Source organism: Epinephelus moara, chromosome 17 (assembly GCF_006386435.1).
Source record: "Epinephelus moara isolate mb chromosome 17, YSFRI_EMoa_1.0, whole genome shotgun sequence".
Taxonomy (NCBI): Eukaryota; Metazoa; Chordata; class Actinopteri; order Perciformes; family Serranidae; genus Epinephelus; species Epinephelus moara.
This window is the reverse complement of record NC_065522.1, coordinates 16,106,904-16,131,398: the sequence shown is the minus strand read 5'-3', so window position 1 is coordinate 16,131,398 and position 24,495 is coordinate 16,106,904. Positions and strand designations below refer to the sequence as shown.

Below are 24,495 nucleotides of genomic sequence, written 5' to 3'. Positions count from 1 at the left end.
AAACCTTACTGCGACCATTTCACAACATTAACCATGTGCTACAATGTGTTTCAGCTGTGTGTTGCTAAGAGACACCATGGGGCAAGACAGTTCATCGGTATTCGACAACCTGGGATTCTGATTTGCCTTTACTGCACTTAGTCATTATATTCACATTATAGATTAGATACCAAAAATCTCTGTATGTAAATAGTAGCAATAAAATTACAAATTTAGGGACAGTTTAATTTCTTGATTTGCACCATTTTCTTTGCATTAAGGATCAGCAAAACATTCACTCACGTTAAAGGTTACTTAACAATGTTTTGCTCAGTTTCTTCTTGTTTGTTGCTTTTGTTTGCTTGACACCAAATGTAAATGTCTTGCTGCAGTTTGTGCACAGTGATTCAGTCCTCACAGATTACATTTAATTACATTACATGAAAGGAACAAACTGGGTTTGCTCATGATTTAAAAGCCATATGGCTCAGTGTCGCAAATGCACTCAGGAATCAAATGAATATATGATGAGCTGTCTAATGCTGTGAGCATACATCTGGCTGTACATCATGTGCACGTCTAAAGATATCTGACACTAATGTGTGTTCTGGAAGAATCTCACAGGTGAATTTTTTAGTAACTTCTTGAAATTTTAACTGAAAACTTGTTTCAGGTGCAGGTTCAGTAAGTGTCAGTTAGCTAAGAAAAGGTTGCTTCGTTTCTACTCAAATTAGCTTCTTTAAGGAATGTTGAAACTTGACATTAATGCCACCATGACCCGTCCCACAGAGCGAACAGAATGATGGGACTGAAGTCCAAACCAAACACTGTGTCAGTCTGACCTGCGCCTCACTCTGTATGAATGACTGCTTTTACTAGTCTCGTGCTTTTCCAGCGAACACATACGACAATCCCATGTAGGATTGACCCCGCTTGCTTTTCTGGGACCGGTTCCTCCTGCCGCCCATGTCAGGTGGGGTGCTGGGTCACCAATTACTTGGTGAGGCTGAGAAAGTAGCGTAGAGCCGCCCTGAGCTGCCATGTTGTATTAGCGTCAAGCTGCTGGCAAGTAGGTAAGTAACGCCTCATTTCAGTTCAGTGAAGCTGTTCTCAAAGGAGCTTTAATACGCTTATGTCCCTACTCGCGATCAGTTTGTAACTATGACTATTTATGAACGCTCGGTCCACCATGTGAGTATAGTGCCACCAGGTGCCAGCATCACAGCAGGGGGTTACACTTATTTCATTCATTTTTTAATACTCTTATGAGGTGATTTTAGTGTATGAATGACAAGTGTGCTGGCAAGGATTACATTTCTGAAACTGTCATGTTCCGACTTTTTACCTGCTTTCCAATATTTGTAAATACGATTGGATGATTTATCACAGTTTGAATCAGCAACTGTATTTATATATTGTGATGAACAGAAGTTACAAATTGCTTTAAAGGAGGAAGAAAATGGGAAAGAAGGAGATAGAAGAGACAGAGAGGACAATATGCTGTACAGAAGATAAGGAAAGTCATAAAAAGAGAAAGAAACATCAGAGTATACTGTGCATGACAAATCCACAGTAGTTTTACTGTAAATTTACATTATGCTGATTGTTTTTAATGTGGCTTCTTCTATGAATACAAAATCACTTGAAGTAGTAATTCAGAGGCTTGGCAAAGCATCTCAGTTGCCAGAAGAAAAACTTGGCATCGTTTGTTTCTGCAAACCACAGATATGTAACATTTGCAGCACATTTCATACCTTCATATCAACGTTTATGAATTGAGGTAGTATAGGAGCTGAATTTTTGATTGGGAGGTGGAGTGGATGGAGCATGGCATGACAAATAGGGCAAGACACCTGCCAAGCTGCAGACGGACGTTTGAGACCAACAAACAACAAAAGTGGTTGGGTTTCAGCAACCTGTTGCAGTTTTCCCACTGAGGTAGTGCCACACTAAGTGCTTGTGTTTTACGGAGACAGTGCTGTGTTTCCACCCAAAAACAGGGTATGTTAAGCCAAAACATGATCTTTTCCAACCATATCCAAGAAGTGTTTTAGCCTAACCTAACCACTGTTAGCTACAGGGTTGTGGAAACACACAGAAACGCAAGGTTCAGCATATCTTGAACATAATAACATACAAATTTAACGTATCTGTGATTGCAGGATCATACAATGCCAGCATTTTTTTCTGGGAATTAGGTTGCAAAATAAACAAAAAGGGGCATCTTGGTGGCACATTCCATCAGCTAGCGGTGTTTTTGTTTTTGTACATCACCTCTGCCCCACTTACTCTCTACGTATTATAGAAGAATTGTGTCATTATGCATAAACATGGCATAGAGCAGTGGTTTCCAAACTGTTAGTCAGGGAGTCGCAAGATAAACCAACTTGAGAGATGCAGAGAGAAAGTATAAAGTGCAGATTCAGTCGCTCCATGCAAACAGTACACTGCAAAAGTGTTTTCCTGCCTTCCGACAACAGCACTTCAAATGCAAAGTTGTAACTAGAAGAACGCACTTAGTATGGGGAGTTACTCTGCACCATTACAGTATACAGTCTCCCTGGTTGAGTGTGTTCCCATGGGGAGGAGTATTAAAGATGCAGCACATGATTTCTAAATCAAATTGTATTTCTTGTTAACAGTTTTTTAACAGTATAAAAATACAGATTGCACATAGTAGGCCATGAGAAAATGTAATTTATATTTTTTGATGGGTATTTTGTCTTAGGTGCTAACAAAGTGAGTGTACAAATTGTTTGATATATGCTTGTTATTTTGCTGTTTGAGGACAAAACACCAGTTTGCTTTGTGGAAATCTCCATGTAGACCTAATTCTGATTTGTTTTGCTGTAACGTTGAGGCCGTGCCTTTATGTTTGTTTCCACTAGAACTGATTCCCTGCAACAGGTGTATATTTTAGAGAAGTTAGATGGCTCGTCATAAAGAGAGAGTTGCACAAATGCTGTCAATGATTCTTATAAAGTTAACAGTGATGTCTGAATAGCAGCGAGGCATTCAATTTACTCCTCTTGAGCCTGTAAACAAAGCAGTAGGAATCAGACTGGTTTGACTAACAATGACACTTCTTCCACACACAGAAAAAATCCACTTAATTTCACTGGAAGAAAACATCTCATAATCTCCTTTTATTTATATATTTTACACAGATTTACTGCTCATCAAATATAATCTCAAACTTCACACAGTACCTCTGCATCGTTGTGGATTTAACTGGATTCTCTTCCTACGATCCTTACAGGGGAGATTCACTGGGCCCTGCCAAGCTCCCATAATTGTAAAAACAGCATTTCATTTCCTAATAATGGCTCAATGTCAAGTCCAATTCAGTCTGCTTGTTAAGCGGCAGCAATTACTGAATCATACATGTGCAGACAACTCCTCCGGTGGGTGATAATAAGCCACTTTCTTTGTTACAGACCCTGAACAAACTCGGGGGGGAAACACGTGAAGCAAAGATAATGCGCCCAGTCGAGCGTGAGTGTATACAAAACCCCACCAATCATTCTTGTAGAAAACCCCTCAGCTATGACAAAAGCTGGTCCAACTGGGTTAAGGTGATTCCACTTTAATAGTGTTGGGATCCCCAACCACAACAGAATGTAACAATAGAAAATACAGCTGCTCGTTTATGAAAGTCACTTCCTTTTGAAAATAAGAGGCTGCGTTCGGGTTGATTGACTACTGCTGGTGTTTATGAACTTGGGAGGTACGCTGAGGATTGGAGAGTTTCTTTGTTGCGTTGTTCTGTTGGTATATTTGGGGTTTCTCCTTCAGCGTGACGGTCAGAGGTCACTGTACAACAAGGCCACACAGGCTCCATGTTTGTTGACATGTTCCTCCTGAGTTTGATTGTGTTCATTTGTTTTGATTTATCACAGCAACGCTCTGATACTCTCTTATACTGAGAGTTCAAAGGGGAGATCTGTATGGAGATGGCATCTGCTTGTTCAGTCCTTGTCAAGTGTGAGGCCTTCGCTCGGTGGAGTAGGGCAGCACAGATTTAGCATGTCTATTAAAGAGACAGTTCACCCCAAAATCAAAAATACTGATTTGTCCTCTTACCTGTAGTGCGATTTATCAGTCTAGATTGTTTTGGTGTGAGTTGTGGTGCTCAAAATGCCAAAAAAGTACATTTGGTAAACCCAACATGAAATCATGACCCAGGTACACAAGATAATCCACAGACCTTGTTGTGTACAGTTTCATGTAGGAACTATTTCCTTTCTATCGAACTACACCCGCCAACCATATTACTACGCAGAAGGACGCATGCATCAATTCATGGATGAGAGGCTTGTCCTCGTTACAATGCAAGATTTGAATGTCAGTGGCTTAGCTGTAACATTAGCTAGCTCAGTGGTGCAAGGTGAGTAGATGCACGCTTCCTTCTGCAGAGTGATATGGTTGGTAAAAGTTGTTTGGTAGAAAGTAAATAATAATTCCTACATTTAACTGTTCACAACAAGGTCTGTGGATTATCTTCAGTAACCAGGTCATGATTTCCAGAAAGAGACATTGTTGTTGAGTTTTTCAGTTTCTTATTTATTTCTTTTATTTTTTTGTCGCTTTGAGCACCACAAGCCGAGTGCCCTCTAGTTCCAGTATATTAATGAGAGGGCAGACATCTCTACGGCCAATATCGCCAACACTTGGCAACTCACACCAAAATAATTTACATTGAAGAATTGCACCACAGGTAACAGGGAAATATTTATTGTTAATTTTGCAGTGAACTTCTAACAGTGAGCCTTTTCAAACCATTGTGATAGTTGTAGTGAAGAATGTTCGGGGAGAAATGGTTAGCAAAGTTGAAAACTTCCCTCATTTATTTGTGTGCAACATGTCTTTTAGCCATGTTAACAGCTCTGTGGGGCTGCATTAAGGAACAGTGGTGATTTGAGCTAAATGCCAAAATCAGCATGCTAACATGCTCACAATGTGGATATTTAGCAGGTATTATTTACCAAATTCTCTGATTTGGTTGGGCCTGTTAGCATTTAAATATTTGCTAATTAGCGCTAAACACCAAGTACAGCTGAGTCTAATGGAAATGTCTTTAGAGTTGGAGGTGTGTACATATATCTCTAAGGATCAGAAAAATGCTAGATTTTGACTGGATGGTGAGGCTAAATGAAAAATCAGAGAGAGATCATCAAAGTTATGACAAATAGTCCTGAGGGGGACATGAATGTGTGGGCCACATTTCATGGCAATCCATCCAATAGTTGTTGAGATATTTCAGTCTGGGCCAAAATGGTTTTCTACTGGGGATCCGTGATGATATCAGCACACTATCAGTATCAGCCAATATCAGCTTTAAAATGAACTCTCAGGATCGAACATGTTTTTTTCTTATTTTGCACAATGAATGAATATTACATACATTGAAAAGCATTCTAATTCATGTCTTCATCTGCTGGTGGGCCATCCCGATAAGAGTGTGTATGCATAATATGTCTGTAATTCCACTACAGAAAAGACTTGATGAACACTAAAATAAGTTGGGGGGGAAAATAGTGGATATATCGACATCAGTATCAGTTATCAGCCAAATAAGTTGGTATATGTATTGGCAATTCAAACATCAGCAAAAAATCCAAAATCTTGCTTCACAATTTTCTACAACAACAAATGAGTATGTGTTTGTTCTAAATAGCACAGTGATTGGTTGCATCAGACTCTTGTGTATTGTGGTGTATAAACAATACTAAACTCGATGTTTCTAGCTTAACAAACAATAACAAACAACATTCACATTAGACAGGATGATTTATTAGTTATGGTTCATCTGAGCCCATACAATGATTTATTGCAAGGTCTGAAATCACCATGTTGTCTTATTTAATTCTTCTAGAGTGAATAGAAACAGACCAAGTTCCCACAATACAGATGGTCTCTGGCAACTACTGGACAGAGCCATGATCAGAGCCACTGATTCTGGACAAAATATGAATAATGCAAATGAACAAAAATTTGAACATTTTCCTGACTGTAAGACATTTTCACATCTGAATTTAAAAATACGTGATTTTACCAGGAAACATTTGCATTGTTTTTTTTGTGTGTGTGACTTTACTGAATAAAAATCCAAACATGAATTTAAATGCCATAAAACACCGTCACTTTGGATAATACTAAATTTTTTATTTATTTATTTTGTTAAAACAGGATTTTAAGGCAGGACTTGACACTGAGCTGTGAGGTCAGAGGGGTGTAATGGGTTGACTGGTTGCAGTTCCTGATTACGCCCACCTGGGCATGACACTACCCAGGAAGTAGCAACTTCCCAGGATGTTGAAGTGTAAATCTCTTGGGCTCTTTAAACCTTTTCCCTCTAAAAAAAGGTGTTACTTTGGGACATCCCAGGTAAGATTATGTTGTATTTATGTTATAATTTGAACAGCTTGGTCATGTTTCAGTATCATGCTCTGTTCAGGTTGAATCTTTATCCTGTTAGAAATGTGCCTCCATGAGCACATGGCTCTGTATGGATGTCAGAGTTGCTCAGTTGTTTGTTAAGTGTTTTGATGCAAATAACTCAAGTCTGGTTTGGTGTAAAGCTGCATGGAACAAAGTGGCCACAAGACAAATGTTGTCAGTATTTTCCAGCAGAGTAAGCATCCAACAATGTGCTGCTCTGATGAGATTTGAAATCACATGCTGAGAAGACTCCCAGGCTGTGGCATTGATGAGGATTGAGGGAGTGGTGTTTAGGTAATGACAGCACCTGGAGCTTTTCCATGAATGTATGAATATTAACAAATGGGCTTCCTACATGGAGTTAAATTCATTGTGTCAGAGAGTAGGAATATTTTGGCACATTATCAGGTGTTGTGTTACACTGCTTTGAAATACTGTCTGTTCTGAGCTTTGGGCCTCGAACTCAGTCATTTGAAAGACTTTAAAATGATCTTGGATGTTTTTGTGTGTATCTTACTGTCATTTTGAGAATATTACTGAATGGTTGTTCAGTGTTTTCAGCCCAGCCTTGCACTTTTTTCCCTCTTCTAACCCTCATGGAGTTTAATTGGTGTCATCGTTAGTGTCTGAGTGCAGGTGTGTGTGAGGGCTCCCAGCACTGTGGGAGGGGATGGGGCAGCCCAGTCTCCTCACTACTTACTCACTGTGTAGGTTTTGAGTTTGTAGCATGCTCACACTGCAGAAGTGACAAATTTAGGTTAATTCAAAAAGTCATGATATTAAAAAAACTTAACAAGCCACCATTACACCAACGAGTGAGCTTCCACAACCTGTAACAATACAGTATATGCCAGTTTCATAGCCTGAGTAGGTTTTACTCGTGATTGTTGTTAAGGTTTATATGGTATGTATTGCACATTTTAGTTGTTGGTGTTTGTTATTTTACAGGACCAGGCTCTAGAGTAGTGCAGTGGTCCTAAATTTACAAGACAGCCTTTTAGTGGTTTCCACAGGATGGTGATTGATGTTGTGCTGCATAGCTTTAGCACTGTTACAGTGCGTTTTCTGTTTGCAAAAAGTATGTTTTCCATCTCTAATAGTATCTCTTGTCACAAGTTTTATTTTCCTAATGGTTGTTGAGAATCATCAGCATTTGTGAGCATATTTCATGTCTTCCAGAAGAAATTGATTTAATGGATAACTTTGGCGGTGTTCATTTTTATGCCTGCGCAACAGCGACAGCCGTGGCCAGAGGCATAATGTGTTAGGGTTGTTCATCTATCCCGTTATCTCAGATGCGATATCTCAAGAGGGCCATGGGAAAAATTCCTCAAATATGGCACAAACGTTCACTTGGACTCAAGAATGAACTGATTAGTTGTTGGTGGTCATAGGTTGAGGCAACTGTGACATCACTAAATGTGTTTTTGGGCCATAACTCATAAATTTACGCTGATTGTGACAAAATTTCACACAAATGTCTAATGGGATAAACGTTGTGACATCATAATGTTCTGCAAAAACACTCTTTGGTCGGATACTGAATTGGTGACACTAATCTTGGGTGCTCACCTTGAAACTGAGCTGATTGTATAGATCTTCTGTGCTGCTGCATTGAAGATGTGTGTGAAGCTTTCTCATTTCCGTATTTGTGGCTTCTTTGCAGCAACATCCATATTTGAATCATTGTCAGCTGACATTGCTTCATATGAGTCTCGACAGATGTGGATGACAGATGTAAGCTGCAACTTGACTAGCGTGGGTTGGCATACAACCGTAGGGTGGCAATTCTTCTTCTTATCATCAACAAATCAAATGAAAACACCAAAAACCAACAACGATTGATCCACTAACAAGTGTTGTCTGTGTACACAAACCTCGACAGAGCTTATTCCTCTGTGCCACAGAGCTCCATTGTTCTCCAAAACTATTAAAAACACATCAGTGAGCCACACTGTTACACTGTGTGACATGTTCCTGCATTTCAATAAACATGGGCACCACGGTTTATTTTGAGAAGACTCCACACACAGTGTCCTGCTGCTGTAAATACTCATTAGAGCATCACATCCATCACTGAAAATAGTCCTGAACAAATGCACCATTTACTTCAGTTTCAGTAAACTAGAGTTCCCGGTTATTTTAGGGAATGATTTAACCTTTTTTGAAAGCTGCTGAAGGATTGATGCATCGTTGGTTTTGGTGTTTTTAAGGGATTTGTTGAAAAGAAGAGGAATATATGTATATACATATCTGTAGAGAGAGACTGAGGGATAATTCCTGTCTATAATGTATATATTCATGCTGTTAAAGATCTTTATAGAAGGAAATCTTAATGCTTTGCTCGTGCCATTTTATATCAGTTTAAAAAACATTCCTTCTTTGCAACAATAACAGTGAAGACTAATGTTCACATACTTAATGTCATGGGATCCTCCTGTGTGAGCTATTCTCAGCAAAGCACAGTCTAGACACTGCTGGATTTAAGGCCAGAATAAAACATAAAGCACAATTGAAATAAGTGTTCTTGATCTTAATGCACATTATCGCTGTGTCCCAGGGATAAAACACTTAAAAGTCAGTCATGAAGAAGAGAAAGCCCGAGGGCTCTTTAGGCTGGGTACATGTCCGTGATGCACCCAGCTACTTTAGCTGTCATGCAGCAATATCTCAGAGCCTTCGCTGGGTGCACTGATGCTTGGCTTAAGCCATTTAGCAGCGCCCTGGTTAACTGAAACCGACAAAACTTCTGATTCCAGCCTGATCTTAGAATAACACCCCTGGCGACTGTGAAGCTGTCTTTGCCCATTTCATCCAGCTTGCTCCCACAACTGCGTTTGTAGCTGACAGAGACGCAGAAGAAGATGCCTTATGATGTTACAACTGTTACTCAGAGAATTAAATTAAATGGAAAACATTACGATAAAGAAGAGGAATCAGATCTGGCCGACAGTTGTAGAGAGGAGAAGGGGTGAGACTTATACTATTGCTCCAAGAGAGTGCCAGACTAAAGGGTGCAGAGGGGCCGTAACATGAATAAAATAAGATGGCGTTTGGCCACTGAAAGCCAATGGGTGCTCCAAAGGGTAAAGCGTTGGATGATTCGAGGCGAATATTTGCCAAGGGTTGCTCTTTGGACATAGTAGTTGCCCAGAATCTTGCAGAGCAACAACACTGGGTGATGAGATGTTTACAGCTGAGTAGAAATGTGAACACTGGGCATGTGAGGAGTCAAATTAGCTCATGACACTGGACAGAAATACACTAAACATTACAAACACAATGTTACAAGAGTGCGAGGCTTAAAGGCATCTGCTTGTGCAACACATAATCTTGAGCTGACAGTTTCTGTACTATGACATTTCCTGTATGGCTGTAGATGGACAGCTGCATATTTGTTTCTTGTAAGCCTTTCTTTTAATCTTCCTCATTGGTGAATTCAGATCTTTGCTCCATGTTTTGAAGATGCTCCTCGGCATGTATCTAATACTACTGTTAATCCAATAGAAACACCATATGTCTCCTTTCCACTATAAATACTTACTGGGTAAAGGTGAAGCCACAGTGTTAGCAGAAGTTTATGCTAGCATGACATGGCTGGCAAAATCAACAGTTGGGCTTCATGCTAGGGACATATTTTATCCTCTTGCTTGTAGTTCTATTTATCAGCCTGGATTGTTTTGGTGTGAGTTGCTGAGTGCTGGAGATATCAGCCGTAGAGATGTCTACCTTCTCTCCAGTATAATGGAACGAGATGGCACTTGGCTTGTGGTGCTCAAAGACCCCAAAAAATACATTTGCAAACCTCAACAGCAATGTCTCTTTCCAGAAATCATGACCCAGTTACTCAAGATAATCCACAGACCTTGTTGTGAGCAGTTTCACTGAGGAACTATTTTCTTACTGAACTACATCTGCCAACTGTATCTCCACACAGGAAGTGCCACAAGCCGAGTGCCATCTAGTTCCATTATATTTGAGAGAAGGCAGACCTCAATATGGCCGATATCTCCAACACCTGGCAACTCACACCAAAACAATCTAGACTGGTAAACAGCACTACAGGTCTTTGGGGGGAATTGTCTCTTTAAGGTCTTACTCGCTTTTCTGAGCTTTTAACCGCATCTTGATGGTGTTTTTCAGCAGGTGGAGTTTGCTGTGATCTCGTGACCAAAGACATAAACCTTGTCACAGCAAGGGGCCAGAATTATGGACCAGGAGCCAATGGAAAGCTGTGGTGCCACCCACACCTGAAACACAGAGGAAGACTGTGAGATGCTGTCGAAATTACCAAAGAAACTTGTAAGTAGACCTTGAGTTGAGATTTATATATTGTATAACTAATGTACAATTAGTTTGTCATGTACTAATAGGTTTGTTCTAATAGTAAATGTAATATGTGCTGAAAGATGAGATAAACATTAGAAGGCCGCTGTCGATTAAACATCACAAAGAGAATAGTAACATTTCTCCAAAGAATTCATACTTACATTTTCAAGATCCTTCTGATTGCTGTTTCCAGTGACATTTACAATTAATTTTATTTTGAATTGGTGAATGTATCGAATGTAATCACTTCATTAAATGTATAAGTGGTTATCAGGGTCATAGATATGGTTAGAAAGGTCCTGCTACCGAACTAGTGTGTTCAGAATGCTGTTATCAGCGCATTAAATGGCCGTGTTTATTGTTTGGAAGTGATGGAGGAAGTCGGCTGACATAACGCTAGTATAAAAGAGTAAGAAAGTTTGAGAACAGAGGTTGGTCAGGGCGGCGGAGGGGTCAAACACAGGGGACCAGGGTTTCGGTCGTTGAGAATGTTGAGCTCTTTTAAGTTTGTCATATGTAGCATATGTAAGTTATGTCATTTGTCTGTCATGGTCTGGCTCTAAGACCATCACAAATAAGGAAACACATGGGGAGTTCCATAAAAATAAGTAATTTATTTTAACAAAAATTCAAGAATAAACAATATAACCAAGATAATGTAAAACTAAACTATACAAAAACTAAGGAACGAAGTAAATGCAGTCAGCGCAGCATGATGCCAGGGGGAAAAAGAAGAGACACCAAGTTCCCAGGAGGGCGGGTTTTAAAGGGCTGAAGACAGTGGCCAGCTGCCTTCAATCACCACGACCAATCAAGCCACCAGCACTCTGAAACACAAACACCAACAACACCAACACCAAACCCTAGTGGACTCCCTGGGGCCGTCACATGTCATACATCACACAATGTACTTGCAAGCGAAACCCTGATGAACTAAAACTTACTATCTAGTCTTTGCTCCGAAACCTAACCTAAAGTCAAAGTGAAACCTAACGCAACAGCTCCCAGTGCCAACAAGATTTTAATGCGCTGGTGACGACATTCTGAACCTACTGGTTGGTGTAGCAGGAGCCTTCTAACCCATATTTATGACGGTGATAACCGCTGATGATGCCCTTTTAATTGAGTGGCAACATTTGAAATCATATCTAATTCAATAGACTAATATTTCTGTACTGTGTATCAGTGTAGTCTGTAGCATCCGGTAGATATCGCAGTACAGCAGAGCACCCAGACAATCTGTAAAACAAATGCAGTTTATAAAGGCCAGCGTTTCGTCACAGCATGCTCATGCTAACAAGTTAATTACGCATAGTCCTCTGCACATGAACTTTAAGCTTGTATTAGCAGTCAAAAGAGATCTGCCGTTAGGTGCACCGAGCTAATTATGTGATGATAAATCTTCTATGGCATGAGGTAATTTCTCAGTGCTCTTTAAAGATAGTAGAGAATATGGCAGATAACTGCTTGAAGCCTTTGCAAGTCAGCAGCGGCTAAGCTAAATGTGGCAGCAAGTGTCAGCCCAAATCAATACACGCTTCCCAGGATTCCTTTGGTGCCATAATCCAGGCTGTGGTGGGCACTGACCCTGGGGAGGCTTGGCCTCTTGTTTTTTTGCCCTGTTTTTTCAAAAGCAGCTGCACTTCTGGATATGACAGCATTGAGCACAAGCTAATTACCTTAAAAAAAGAGAGCAGAATTTGTGCTATAAACCGCTTAGCTCATAGCTGAGACACGTTGAAACCTTTCTTCCCAACGCTGGGAAGCTGGCTCACCCTTGGGAAGTGGGATGTGCAGAATTTCTATTAAGGTGTTTACAAAAATTGTTGATGACCTCAAGCTCAAAAGCTGTGTAATTTCCCATAGCTGTGAACTCTTAATGTGTGGTGCACGGATGATTTATGCGTCAAATATTCCCTTTGGATATAGAGCTGTGGTCAACTGTTTCACCTCTCCAATTCAGAGTTTGACTAGCATGAACTGCAATTTGCAGAATTTTCTTTGAGAGTGTGTTCCAGCTGATTTCACAGATCCCATTAAGTCATAATCTTGTATTATCTGCCTTAAAATAACAGGAGATAATCCTGGCATCAGGCTAATCAGCCGTGAAATTGAGGAATCTCCTTCCACTACAGCACGTTAACACATGATGTGTAGAGTGTGGAGCAGTGATGCAAAAATGTATTGTTTGTAGTTTGCATTCAGTATAAAAACATTTTCCTCTTTTGGAATATATTTATGCACTTTTCTGTCTTTTAACAGGAGTCTCTGTCCCTCACTCTTCAGGACAGATCATTTAATCCAGGACGAGGAGTTGGAGGTGTGTGGAGGAGGATTTCCAGAACATCAAATCTTCCCTTGTAAGCGGCACTCACTTACTTAAGCCATCAGCCGGTCATTAAAAATGTAAAATTAACATCTTTTAAAGTGGAACATGATTCGGTTCTGTGCTCAGGAGGCAGTGAAGCGCGAAGCTTGCATATGAAATGCATTTGGTCATCCCCCTGGCAACAGGGAAGGAAAAAGGTGCATTGAGTGAAACGAGAGCAGATTGCTTTTATTCTTTATTTAGAGAGTTATTCTAGACACTGAGTCACAGATGCCCCGCCATCATAAGAATCCTTCGTGCTCAATTGAGGCTGTTGGAGGAGAATGTTGAAGGCTCGGGTCTCTGTGGGGAAGTATGAAAAGCAATCGTGGTGTTGTATTTGTCTCAAACATGTTTTTTCATTTGTAAATATGTCACAGATTTGGGCTGCTCACATCAAACTCCTCTTGAGAGTGTCGGGTAGCAGGGTACAAAGTTGACATAACATAAATAGACTAATTTGAGTGTGAATCTCTTACATATTCTTGATGTCAGGGGTGAGCGCAGAGCAACTAGAAGTGTGTGTGAACTTTAATGCATCTGTTAACAGGCAGGATCCTTTATGAAGTGTGCTCTCGTTCACGCTCATGCTTAGCCATGGGGCTTGGCCATAAACCTAAATGTACTTGTATTAATGTGTCTCAGATGTGTGTGGGGTGTAATGTGCTCCATATTGTCAATTTCCTGCACAAACAGTGTATACAGTTACTTTATGTAGCTGGAATTGTCCTCAGTACACTGTGTGCAAGAGTCAGACCAACAATTAGCTGATATTAATGACCAATATTGTCACAGATGTATCCCTATCTGCATATAAGTAACAGGATACTGCAGAAATACAAACATACCTAAGACATATTTGAGGTAATGTAGACACAGAGAACACTGACTGAGTTTATTTTTAGCCACACTAGTGGACCTTGTTCAAAAATTGAATATCTGAATAATTGTTGGGCTGATTACCATGAGATGTTGTGCAGACCTTCATGTGTCCTGAGATTGAAGCTAACTGGCCTCAGTTATCCTCTGACTTTTCTTGTAGCAACACCCTAAAGACTTTACTTATTTACTTATTTGTTTGTTTGTGTGACCAATACTTTGGTTTATGACTCAATACCTGCACAACTAATGACATTAGCTTCAACTGTACTATGGAGTTAGGGTTGATTAGCCAACGTTAGCATGCTAACACATTAAACGTTATACGTGCTAAGCATTAGCTTGTTAGCATCGTTGTTGCGAGCATGTTAGGAAGCTAATATTAGCATTTAGCTTAAAGACCCTCTGTGCAGCCTAACTAGCCCTGTCTTTGAGAAATTATTTTTATATACAACTAATTTGAAACAGCAGATATGTTTCTAAAGGAAAATATAATGCCAAATGAATGAAGTTTGCCATTAACATAATAATAGAAATGTAACTAGCTAACATATCTGGCAAGTTGCAAAAATGATGATACTTAACGTCTCAGCAAAATGTTCACTGACAATGTATTTCAGCTGTTTTCTGCCAAAATAGGCAACCTCGCAATACACAATCCACTTGCAGTGACTACAGCAATATATATATTTTTATTATTAGCCTTTTTTTAACATTTGTTAACAGACAGTAGTCCAGATGTGAACCTGGGATTCTGGTGTTACTGTCCTACACTTTGTATGTCTGGCATCCACCCCAACCACCTCCCTGCGAATCCAGCACTGTACATAAATAGTGTTTTAACTCAAAGTAATGTTGTCTCTGAACATAACACCACAACATAATTATGAAAACAATTTTGTAATATAGAAACATAATTTGTAGAGGGCAGTATTGGCCTCACAGTGCAGCTAGCATGTCTGTAGAAAAGAATTATATTGCAATTATTTTGATAAATATTGCGATTAAGATATGAGTTGTGATTTTAATTGGAATTTTTGCATTTTATTTTAACTTAAAAAAAAGAGTATGATGTTGTTTTTGCTGGGCTCTGTGCCAAACAAGCTTGTTCTTTTACATCTGAAATATCATTTGTGGGCCAGGGCATCTCTGTAGTGCCACGGTTCTTCATTTATAATCATTTGTCATGACACACTTCTTTACCTTTATTAAAAAAATTGAGCTCCTGTGATTTGGATACTGCATTTGGCCACATAGCTATTTCAATAATATTTCAAATAATCATCCCTAATTGTTCAGTATACAGCTTTTGTCACAATTCTTTAATTTAGACAATTAAACGAAATAAAAATATTAAAATATTATAATAATATTATATTAAAAAAAACTTAGTGAACCTTGTGCTAGGACTTTCTCAAACTTTTTGAGCTCAACTTCAAAAAGAAAAGTAGTATTTAAGGGTTTGTATCAGCAATGTTTGTTTAAGATAATAAAAAAAAAAATATCCAGTGATATTTTAATCAGTCAATATATCAATTATTACTGGCCTCAAAGTTCAGAGGGACTGTAATGTGCACAAAAGTTTTACAAAGCTTAAAACCAAAGCAATAAAAATGTTTTAAAATTCATAATGCCAACCGGGAAGTTAACCAGCCTCTCACTTTAAAAATACTACACTAATTATGACCTAAAGAATAATAATGAAATTGTCCAACCACTAATCAGCTGAGTCTTCACATTTCATTACAGCTTCCTAAATCTCCTACTGTGGACTTTTAACTAAGGAACAACATTCTCACTGAGAATTTAAAGGCACAAATCATTTCCCCTTTCTGTCATCATCAATCATAATTACGCCACCATTTCTTCACCTTGGATCAATTTGTGCCATTGAGATCAAACAGCGGTGTTAATAGGTGCCCAGATTTCTCTAAAGGTAATCTATGTCATGTGGTGTGAGCAGTAGCCTTTCAAGCCTCAAGTTAGCTCAGGTTGTATATTGTTTGTCGCTGAAACCCTGCAGCTAAAATGCAAATATGTATAGTCGGTCACACACTTGGTCAGTCATTTAGGTAACTATGGCTATTCTAAATGTGCAGATAAACCTGGTATGATTGTATTACTAGTTAAACACAATGCTGTATTAGTGTTTTTAAAGCAAATATTTAATATGTGAAGTTTTGCACAATAGAAAGAGCTGCTCTTTAGATGTGTTCGCTCTACTGTTTGCAGTTGACAAGTGAACAAGCTCTAATCATCATTGTTTCAGTCACAAAGCAAACTGGGTCTTCAAAGGTTTCACCCGTGGTGCAATTACACCAAATTACTCTCACCATTTGGAGTCAGTCAGGGGCTCTGTTTTCAACCCACTCTGCCTGTAAACAGGATGTTTCAATGTGTTATGAATGGATTTCAGTTGAAACAGTGGTTATGAGCAAGGAAAAACAATAAGATACCAGTCATTCCAGTTTGACTGGAGGGGGTGGTAGCAGCGGGCACGGCTTCCCACGAAAACACACTCAGTATAAATGCCAGACAACAGATTAATGGAAAACGCTTGGTTCAATGATGGAAGGCAGCCTCAAAATGATTCTGACAAATATGACATTGTTTTCAGACCTTTTTTTTATTCTTTACTGAGCTGAAATGTGTTCTCCATGGTTCCTGGAAAATGTCCACCATGAACAACAGCACAGAGGAAATCAACTCGAACAACTTTGTCTGTAAAACTCTAAAAAGTTAACAAAAGCATAAAAAAGGTGCCATGACCATACTTACCAAAAATTCAAAGCATTTTATTGTTGCATTGTGTTTATTTTTCTTCCAAACAGAGTTAAATCTAAACATGGAGGTTCAATTTCCACATATAGAAGGTAGTAGTTTGGCAAAACAAAACCAACTCAAGGTCCACTTACTAGCCTTTTCCCGGGCTGTCAACTATCCCAAATGTGAGAGATGTCCTTGAAGTGCTTTGGATGAAATCTTCCATTTCAATAAACTTCTAACCATGACGCACTGACAACACTGATGAAGACAGTGTCATATAATTGAAAGCTCTGACAAAAACCTAGTAAGTAGACCTTTATGTGGGATTATTTTGTCACAGTTAAACAGGTGAAAACTAGCTAAAATACACAATAGTAAAATTGAAGAATACAGTCTCGAAAAATTATATAAATGTTGTTTGAAAAGTAGGAAGCCTTACTTTACTCTCAACAAATACAAAAATGCTGTAAAAGTACTAAAAAAAGGTTACAAACAGTCACCGCTCTCCTCCCAGTGTCCACCATGGGATTTTATTTTGGAAAATGTATGTACGGTTGTCAACAGTGAACAGTGTTTGAATTGTGCCATAAATTACACATAGTGTTTGTCAATTTGAAAGATAATTTTGCAAGTTGGTCGTGGTACCATTTAGTTTTGTTTGAAACCACCTAGTGAACTCCATCTCTTGTCTCGCACAATATACGTCAGCTACGCCAACTAGCGAGCTTGGCAGGTAACTTAGCTATATTCTACGCACAAATTTCACATTGTCTTACCTGATGTTTTTTATCTAGTGACACTTGGTCTTTTGTATCAGCCGGAAAGCGGAACAATGAGCAACACCTAGTACTCATGTTTCCCTACTATGAAACACACAGGCATCGTAGCTAGCATCGTCAGGACTTCCCTCTTGTTAGTAAAATCCAGCAGCAATCTCGGGGGTTAAAAAAATGAAGCTAACGTGGAAGTGCCAAAAACAGTTTCTCAAATGGCCTCCCTCTTGAAGCTGGCTCCAAAAGCGAGTCAATCCCCATAAACCTCATGTTAAAAAGCCCAATGTTTATATAACTCACCCACTTAAATGTTATCAAGGCTTGAAGTTATGCATAAGTAAGGGCATGGTCGCTTTGAGCTTCAGGTGGGTGCCATCTGTTGACAAATTGCCACCACGGTGACAAAGTTTGTCAGGTAATGTAACCTCGGTATAACCCTAGATTCTCAAACTAAGGATGTAACTATAGCTGTTGCTATGTTAGTGTGTTCTGTTCATGAAAGTTAATTTAAACGTTTAGGTCACCTAAAAACATCTCATTCAGCGTTTGGTTGGAATAAAAGACCCTGTAAGGAATTGGATATTTTGGATACTCAGTTGTTCCGGTTATCTGCATTTTATTTGATAGTTTTATGCCTGTAGATGCACTGTGCTAACCAAGCTAGCAGCTGGTGTTGGGGTTATTTCCACCCTCTTGTCCAAACATGGACCCTTCTGGCTCCAGATATCCAAGATGGTGACGGCCAGAATGCCAGACCCGTGTCTTCAAAATGGGAGCCCACAAACCAATGGGTGATGTCATGGTGGTTAGGCCCATTATTTTATACAGTCTGTGAGTAAAATCTGTCACAGAGCTGGCACATCCTGCATAGCAAGACTTATAATACTACTACTTAAAATAAAACTGGCGGCATGTTTTGACAATCTCAAATTTGAATGTAAGCCGGCACATAGGATAAACAGCCAGGTCGAGTTAAGCACTGGAGGTTTACTTGTCTTTGTTTTGCCTGAGTTAAAAAAAACACCAATGTGTTTGTTGGACTCCTTAGCCATTTCATCACAAGATCCCAAATTGTTTAGAACCACATCATAAACTCTCAGTGCTTAAAAGGCATTAGCATGTCCATACCCAGGAGATGTAACACTATAGTGTTGGGAAATACTGTAAGAAGCAGACTGTGCAGATGAAAGGGCATGAGCCCATCACTGCTCCTTACATAATGTGTTTGTAGTTAGCATGAGGCGGTTGTTTCTCACCCCCATGTACTGTAGTTTAAGCACCCTGTCACTTCGAACTAGCGTGATCTGAATTTTTTTGGGTGACTGCTGAGAATGCTAATGCCTTGGAAGTTGTATCCTGTGGCTCTTTTGGCTCAAATCAAACCCAGAGAGGCACAACGAAGAGCCACAGCAGCAGCTATGCCCACTTGAGAAAGGCCGGTAATCTAATCCTTCAACAAGTTCGTTTGGGATCACAGAGTGGGTAATACAGACCTGACACTCCAGACACTTTTCATTTTTCATCACTAACTATAGTCATTAAGGGGTCCATATCAAAGACATGGACATTGTTGAGGTTCAGGACAACAGACTGCAGAGTCTTAGTGGTCAATTTGTTCCTGTTTACATGTTGCTGAAATAGCGTGTCAACTTTTTGAAGCCCACAGAGAGACTTAAAGAAACACTACGCGGGATTTTCCCGATAAAAAACAATCTATAGACTCAAACAGAAGTGTTCCCTCTCAGTCATCACTTATAACCCACAAGAAGTGTGTGGCTGTGTAGAGACTCTGCCTGTAGTTTCTTCTTCTTTTCATTGTTCAGCACATTTATGGGCGTGTACCCTCACAGCACTCAGGTGAGGTTGGGGCGTCATAAAAAGGCAGTGACCAGGTGGCAAACCATAATACAGCAAGGTGAAACGCCAAAAAAGGAGAATCAGGCGTTGGCTTTTACTTTCATTTTCGCTGGTGAGCGTGTTAACAAACAGTAACCAACAATCTCGCATAGTATACCTTTAAAGCTGGAATCTCCGTCACTGTTTTCATCAATTTCTATCCAGGTCTGACATATTCTAATGCTTCTTAAAGAGGGGAAGCACATCATGACTGTTTGATTTGTGTGTAATGACTGATGGGACCTAGTTAGATCAGGTCCCGTCCAGTCTGGGTCTGTTGGTATTGACAGTCAGCAGATAAAATCGTACAGTGTGTGATAAGATTCTAATCTTCAAGGGAAACTTGCCTGGACCGTATTTTTCCATGTTTTTGTGGCTAAATGATTAAAGGGAACAACAGTTTTTGAAACTGGTCAAGTACTGAGAGATCGATTCATCCTGCAACAGAGAAACAGGCTGCAATGTAACCACTCGGGGCATTATGCACCATCAATGTACATCCACTAAAAGTGCTTGTTTTTGCCACTGACAGGCTCAGATTGTTATTACAACCGTCTAACAACACTATGGAAAAGATTCTACCCTTTGCTGGTCAGTTTGTTATTTTGTGTTACAGTATTAAATCTCGCTCAAGGAGATGTCATTCTGAAATCTTGCGAGAGACGACTTGTCGCAGGAAAAACAATGGTGGAAACATTAGTAAGAGTTGGAAAGAGGAGTGCGATGAAGAGTGTGTTGGGTTGGAGTAGAGTTATCTGAAAGATGTCAGTGTCATGAGTGAATATTTAGCTCTTTTTTACAATTTGAAAAGTTAGCGAGCTTTCAGACTTCACCTTGACCAATGAGATAAAGCAAAAGGTGAAAAAAAGTTTTATTTCCCTGTGGGGATCCTTTCCATAATGTTTTCAGACACTTATAATAACAATCTGAGCCTGTCAGTGGCAAAAACGAGCAGTTTTAGTTCATGTAAATTGACGGTGCCAAATGCCCCGAATGGTTACATTACAGCCTGTTTTGTGACTGGCGGCTGCAACTCTCTTTCTCAATACTTGACCATTTCAAAATTGTTTTCATCAGTCATTTAGACACAAAAATAAGGGAAAACGGGTCCCCAAAATGATTCCCTTCAAGTCTTTAGATCCAGTCACTGCCCTTAATTCTTATAAAGATTTGAATATGAACATGTTAGATATTTGAAACCAACATTAACTCACCTCCGATTCCCTCTGTAGGTTGTACATCCATTTTTTTTTTCTCTTCTTTTCTTTTTTGGCCTTTTTAGTAAAAGATGTACAGCATATAAATAGTAGAGGCTGCTGGTTGCTATCCACATTTGTATTGGTACAGAACATGCGACAGTTGGTGTTCTCTCAGGATTGATGGGGACGTCTACTGTCACAACGTCAGGGGTTACTGATGTGTGAAGATTAACTTTATCTTAAAATATCTTAAATTTAAGATGATCATTTTCAGCGTCAAGCAGCAGACAGAGAGAGAATTTCCCATATAACCATGGTTGCTGCCTGAAAATTCACAAATGAGGATTTTTTTTATTAATTTAGAAAGTGGTCAAATATTCATGAGGAGCCACATATTCAGAAAACCACTTAAAAATGAACAGCATTAACATGACAGCGTGCTCTTTTATAGCACGTTCACATATACAGCAGAAAACATGATTGTTCTGTCTGCATCAGCTCCTGGCAAAAAAATAATATCTGTCAGAACAGTTTTGGTGTTTTACAGCTCAGAGGAAACACAATGAATTTTATGCGCTTGATTGTCACTGTTTATCAGTATCAGAATCATTTCCAGTTTTGCTCCAAAAACTGTGAGACATGCAAGCGATGCCTGAATTTGGCACTAGGGTGCAATAAAGAAAAGAAACCTATAGGGTGTGGTGTGGAGAAGCACCAAACAAGCATACTTTACTTTTTAAAAATCATTTTTACCTTTTTAAAGATTAATTTGCACATTCACTGTTTATTTATGGGAAATTTTTGGTTGTTGTCACACAGCATTTTCACCCATCTTCCTGTTGCTTGTAAATAAGCTGTTATAAAACACTTAATTCTGATATCTCTATTCCCTTCCCAATGATGAATAACTGGTTTCTAATTTCCAAATGGGTGGGCGTTTAATGAGGCCTAAGATATTTTATTCTCCTGCTATAACACTGTCCACAAAATTGTGTGTAGCGTAATCATGCAACGCTATCTGGCACAGACACTCTCTGGCAGCAGCGAGGCAAAACCTGCAGCCCAGAACTGCTCCACTTAAGGGAGGCTGATGTGAGAGGAGCAGACAGGCGAGAGTGGAAGGCCCTCCAGTCATGCAAAATGCAAAAGAAATATGACTTTATTACAGCTCCCTAATGGTGACATAACAATCTGTTCAGCCACTTCCCTCTAAATCTCAAAGCATTTTTGGAGAGTGCTTCGGTCGACGGGAGAGGATGGGTTTGAAAATCTCTCGGTATGAGTGAGTTTAAACACAATTGAGTTTGAAAAATGGCTTTGACCGTCTCTCATCCCCGACAGCTTTTATTTATTTATTTATTTTGCTTGTTCTTCATGTCGGAGTGGTAAATGTCCTGAGAGTAAAAAAACAATACACAGCAGGATGTCTTTGATCACTGGAAGGGTTCCTGTAATACAGCATGTGCTGTCTGTTTAGTATCAACTCTATAATCAATTAAAGACTTTTGTAACAATTTGAGAAATGCGCTTTAAATGTTTTTTTTCCCATAATCGCCATAATCGTCGGAGCTAGAGCCCGGAGGCGTTTACAGAGGACACAAATAAACATATTGTCTAAAATGTCAAACTAGTCCTTTTAAATTTGTGGATAGGAATTGATGGTATTTTTAAAGTATCATTTCTTCATCTCTATAGACCCTTTAAGAGTCAGCGTCACATGACATCAGTTGTTAGCTGGAGGCAAAACACGACTCTCCGCCACAGGGCTGTAGGCTACATAGGAGTCTTAAAATGTCATATTGTTGTGTTATTGGGAGCCAGAATAGAAGGAGTCATGGCTCAAAACTTAAATTTTTACCATACCAGCCGCCACTGCCTGTCAACAAAAACAAAGACAACTAGGGTTAAATGTGATAAGACTAAAGGACTGGACGGCGGCCATCGTCAAAAATACTCACGTTACAGATACAGAATTTACTGTTGTAGGGATTAATAACATTAACATTGAGTATTAAGGGTTTATCATGTCCACCTCATCAGAGATTGGGGAGGTATTAAGAGGAATATTGGATTTCTCTGTAACGCTAACTTTTTAGCGCGTTAGCTAACGTTAGCTTTGATAGCAAAACAAACTTGAGGAAACCGTTAAAGTGTCGTCATCCTTTGTAAGATTGGCATAGTAATCAACCACAAAGCTTCCACTGAGTGAGAGCATACAGGTCGGCCAGTCTGGTTTTGTTCGTCAGTGTTTACTTATTCAAGCAACACTCACGATCCTGGAGAGCGAGTGACCTGACATGGTGCATTCATAAATTCAGTCTGACGCTCTACGCTAAAATGAGAGCCCTGTTAGTTGAAGAACCAGAGCTTTATATTTCTATGTGAATTAACTAATGGCTAAGTTAATCACACATTCATTTCGCTCGGCGCTCTGCTGCTCCGTCTTCCCAGACAGAGAGCCGAGAGAGCCACCACGAAAGAATAACCGAACAGTTGAAGATTCTCAGTCATCCAGGTCATGGTAATCGTAAGTGCTAAGTCCAGTTGCCTAAGATATTAGCACTTATAATAACTGAACAGTACATCCCGACAGCGCTCTGAATTTCTGAATGGTCCAGTTTGTCCCACAGTGCGCTCCAGGATTCGGAATGAGTATTTCTGAATGTACCACTCACATCATCTTCCTCTTTTGTCTAAAACAAGCCAAGAGAATTTGCTCGCTAGCTCTAGCTAATGTCTGTGGAGAATTGTTTTGCCTCCAGCTAAGCCCCGCCCACCAAAAAACGTCATACTGTTTACTAACAGTAAAAGGGTCTGCACTGATGTATTTAGGCCACACAAGAGGAGCTTTGAACCTCAGATTATGCAATACAATAAATGCGTCATCTTTTGGTTTTAAGTGAAATTCCATTTTAACCTGAAAAAGTCCAAATATGAAAAACAAGAAGTCCTCAGTTTTAGTTTCTTTTCCTCACACTGGCCGAGTGTTGGCACTTCTGATGGAAAGAAACAGATATTGGTCATAACCCTTTCAGGGCAACACAAAGGTTCACTGTTTGATGCCTGCTCATAAATCTTTGATCAGTAACATTTTGCAGCTATCTATTTGTGGATTTTAGAGATGAATAAAATAAACACAAACTCCTCTGTTTTCTCTTTTGTAGGGTTGTGGAATTAAAGTGGTGAATAATGCATGGCTGAAAGCATCCGTCTCTCTTAGATGCCTCTTCTGGACAACAGGGGATCTGAAGGCAAGTAAGCACAGATATTTATGAAGTGTTGTTTGATATCAGAACAAACTGATGCTATCACTTCAGCACTCACCTGTTTTTAAAAGCACTGCAGACGAAATAACGCAGGGAATCACCTTCTGACTTTGTCTTTTTCTGACTGATGGCGAGACTTTTAGTAACCCACTGATTTTCAAGTTGAAAAACATACAGAAATTTAGTATGTGAAAAAGAAAGGCTACATGCGTGTTCACCAGGCACAGAGGGTCTCAGGCTATGTTCACGTTGCAGGACTTAATGCTCGGTTATTTCTCCAGATCTGATCTTTCTGCTTAGACTGTTAACATTCATGTTTGAGGTGACCCATATATGACATCAGTGTGAGTGGATCTCCCTCAAACACCTCACATACAACCAATCATATCACACACATGCTTTTTTTTGCGTTGGAATAACAGTGATGAAATACCAGTGCAAGCTTCATGGGAAGGTAGGATGACATCATTCTGCTTAATATTTAGCCATGTGCTTCTGTTCGGGGGAGTGTGTAGTGTGTTTTTGGAGGAATGCCCTTTGCAGCAATGGGTATTTGTTTTCGGGATAATGGGCTGTCGTATAAATGGGCTTTAAGTCCA

General features: G+C 39.5%; 1 long non-coding RNA gene across 1 annotated transcript; it reads left to right on the top strand.

The window, feature by feature from the left end:
* The first annotated feature begins 10,570 nt into the window (after positions 1-10,570).
* On the top strand, positions 10,571-23,881 carry LOC126404238 (uncharacterized). The gene is made up of 3 exons (XR_007571423.1): positions 10,571-10,722; positions 13,012-13,109; positions 23,795-23,881. It is a non-coding gene; the product is annotated as an uncharacterized LOC126404238 (long non-coding RNA).
* Positions 23,882-24,495: the final 614 nt, after the last annotated feature.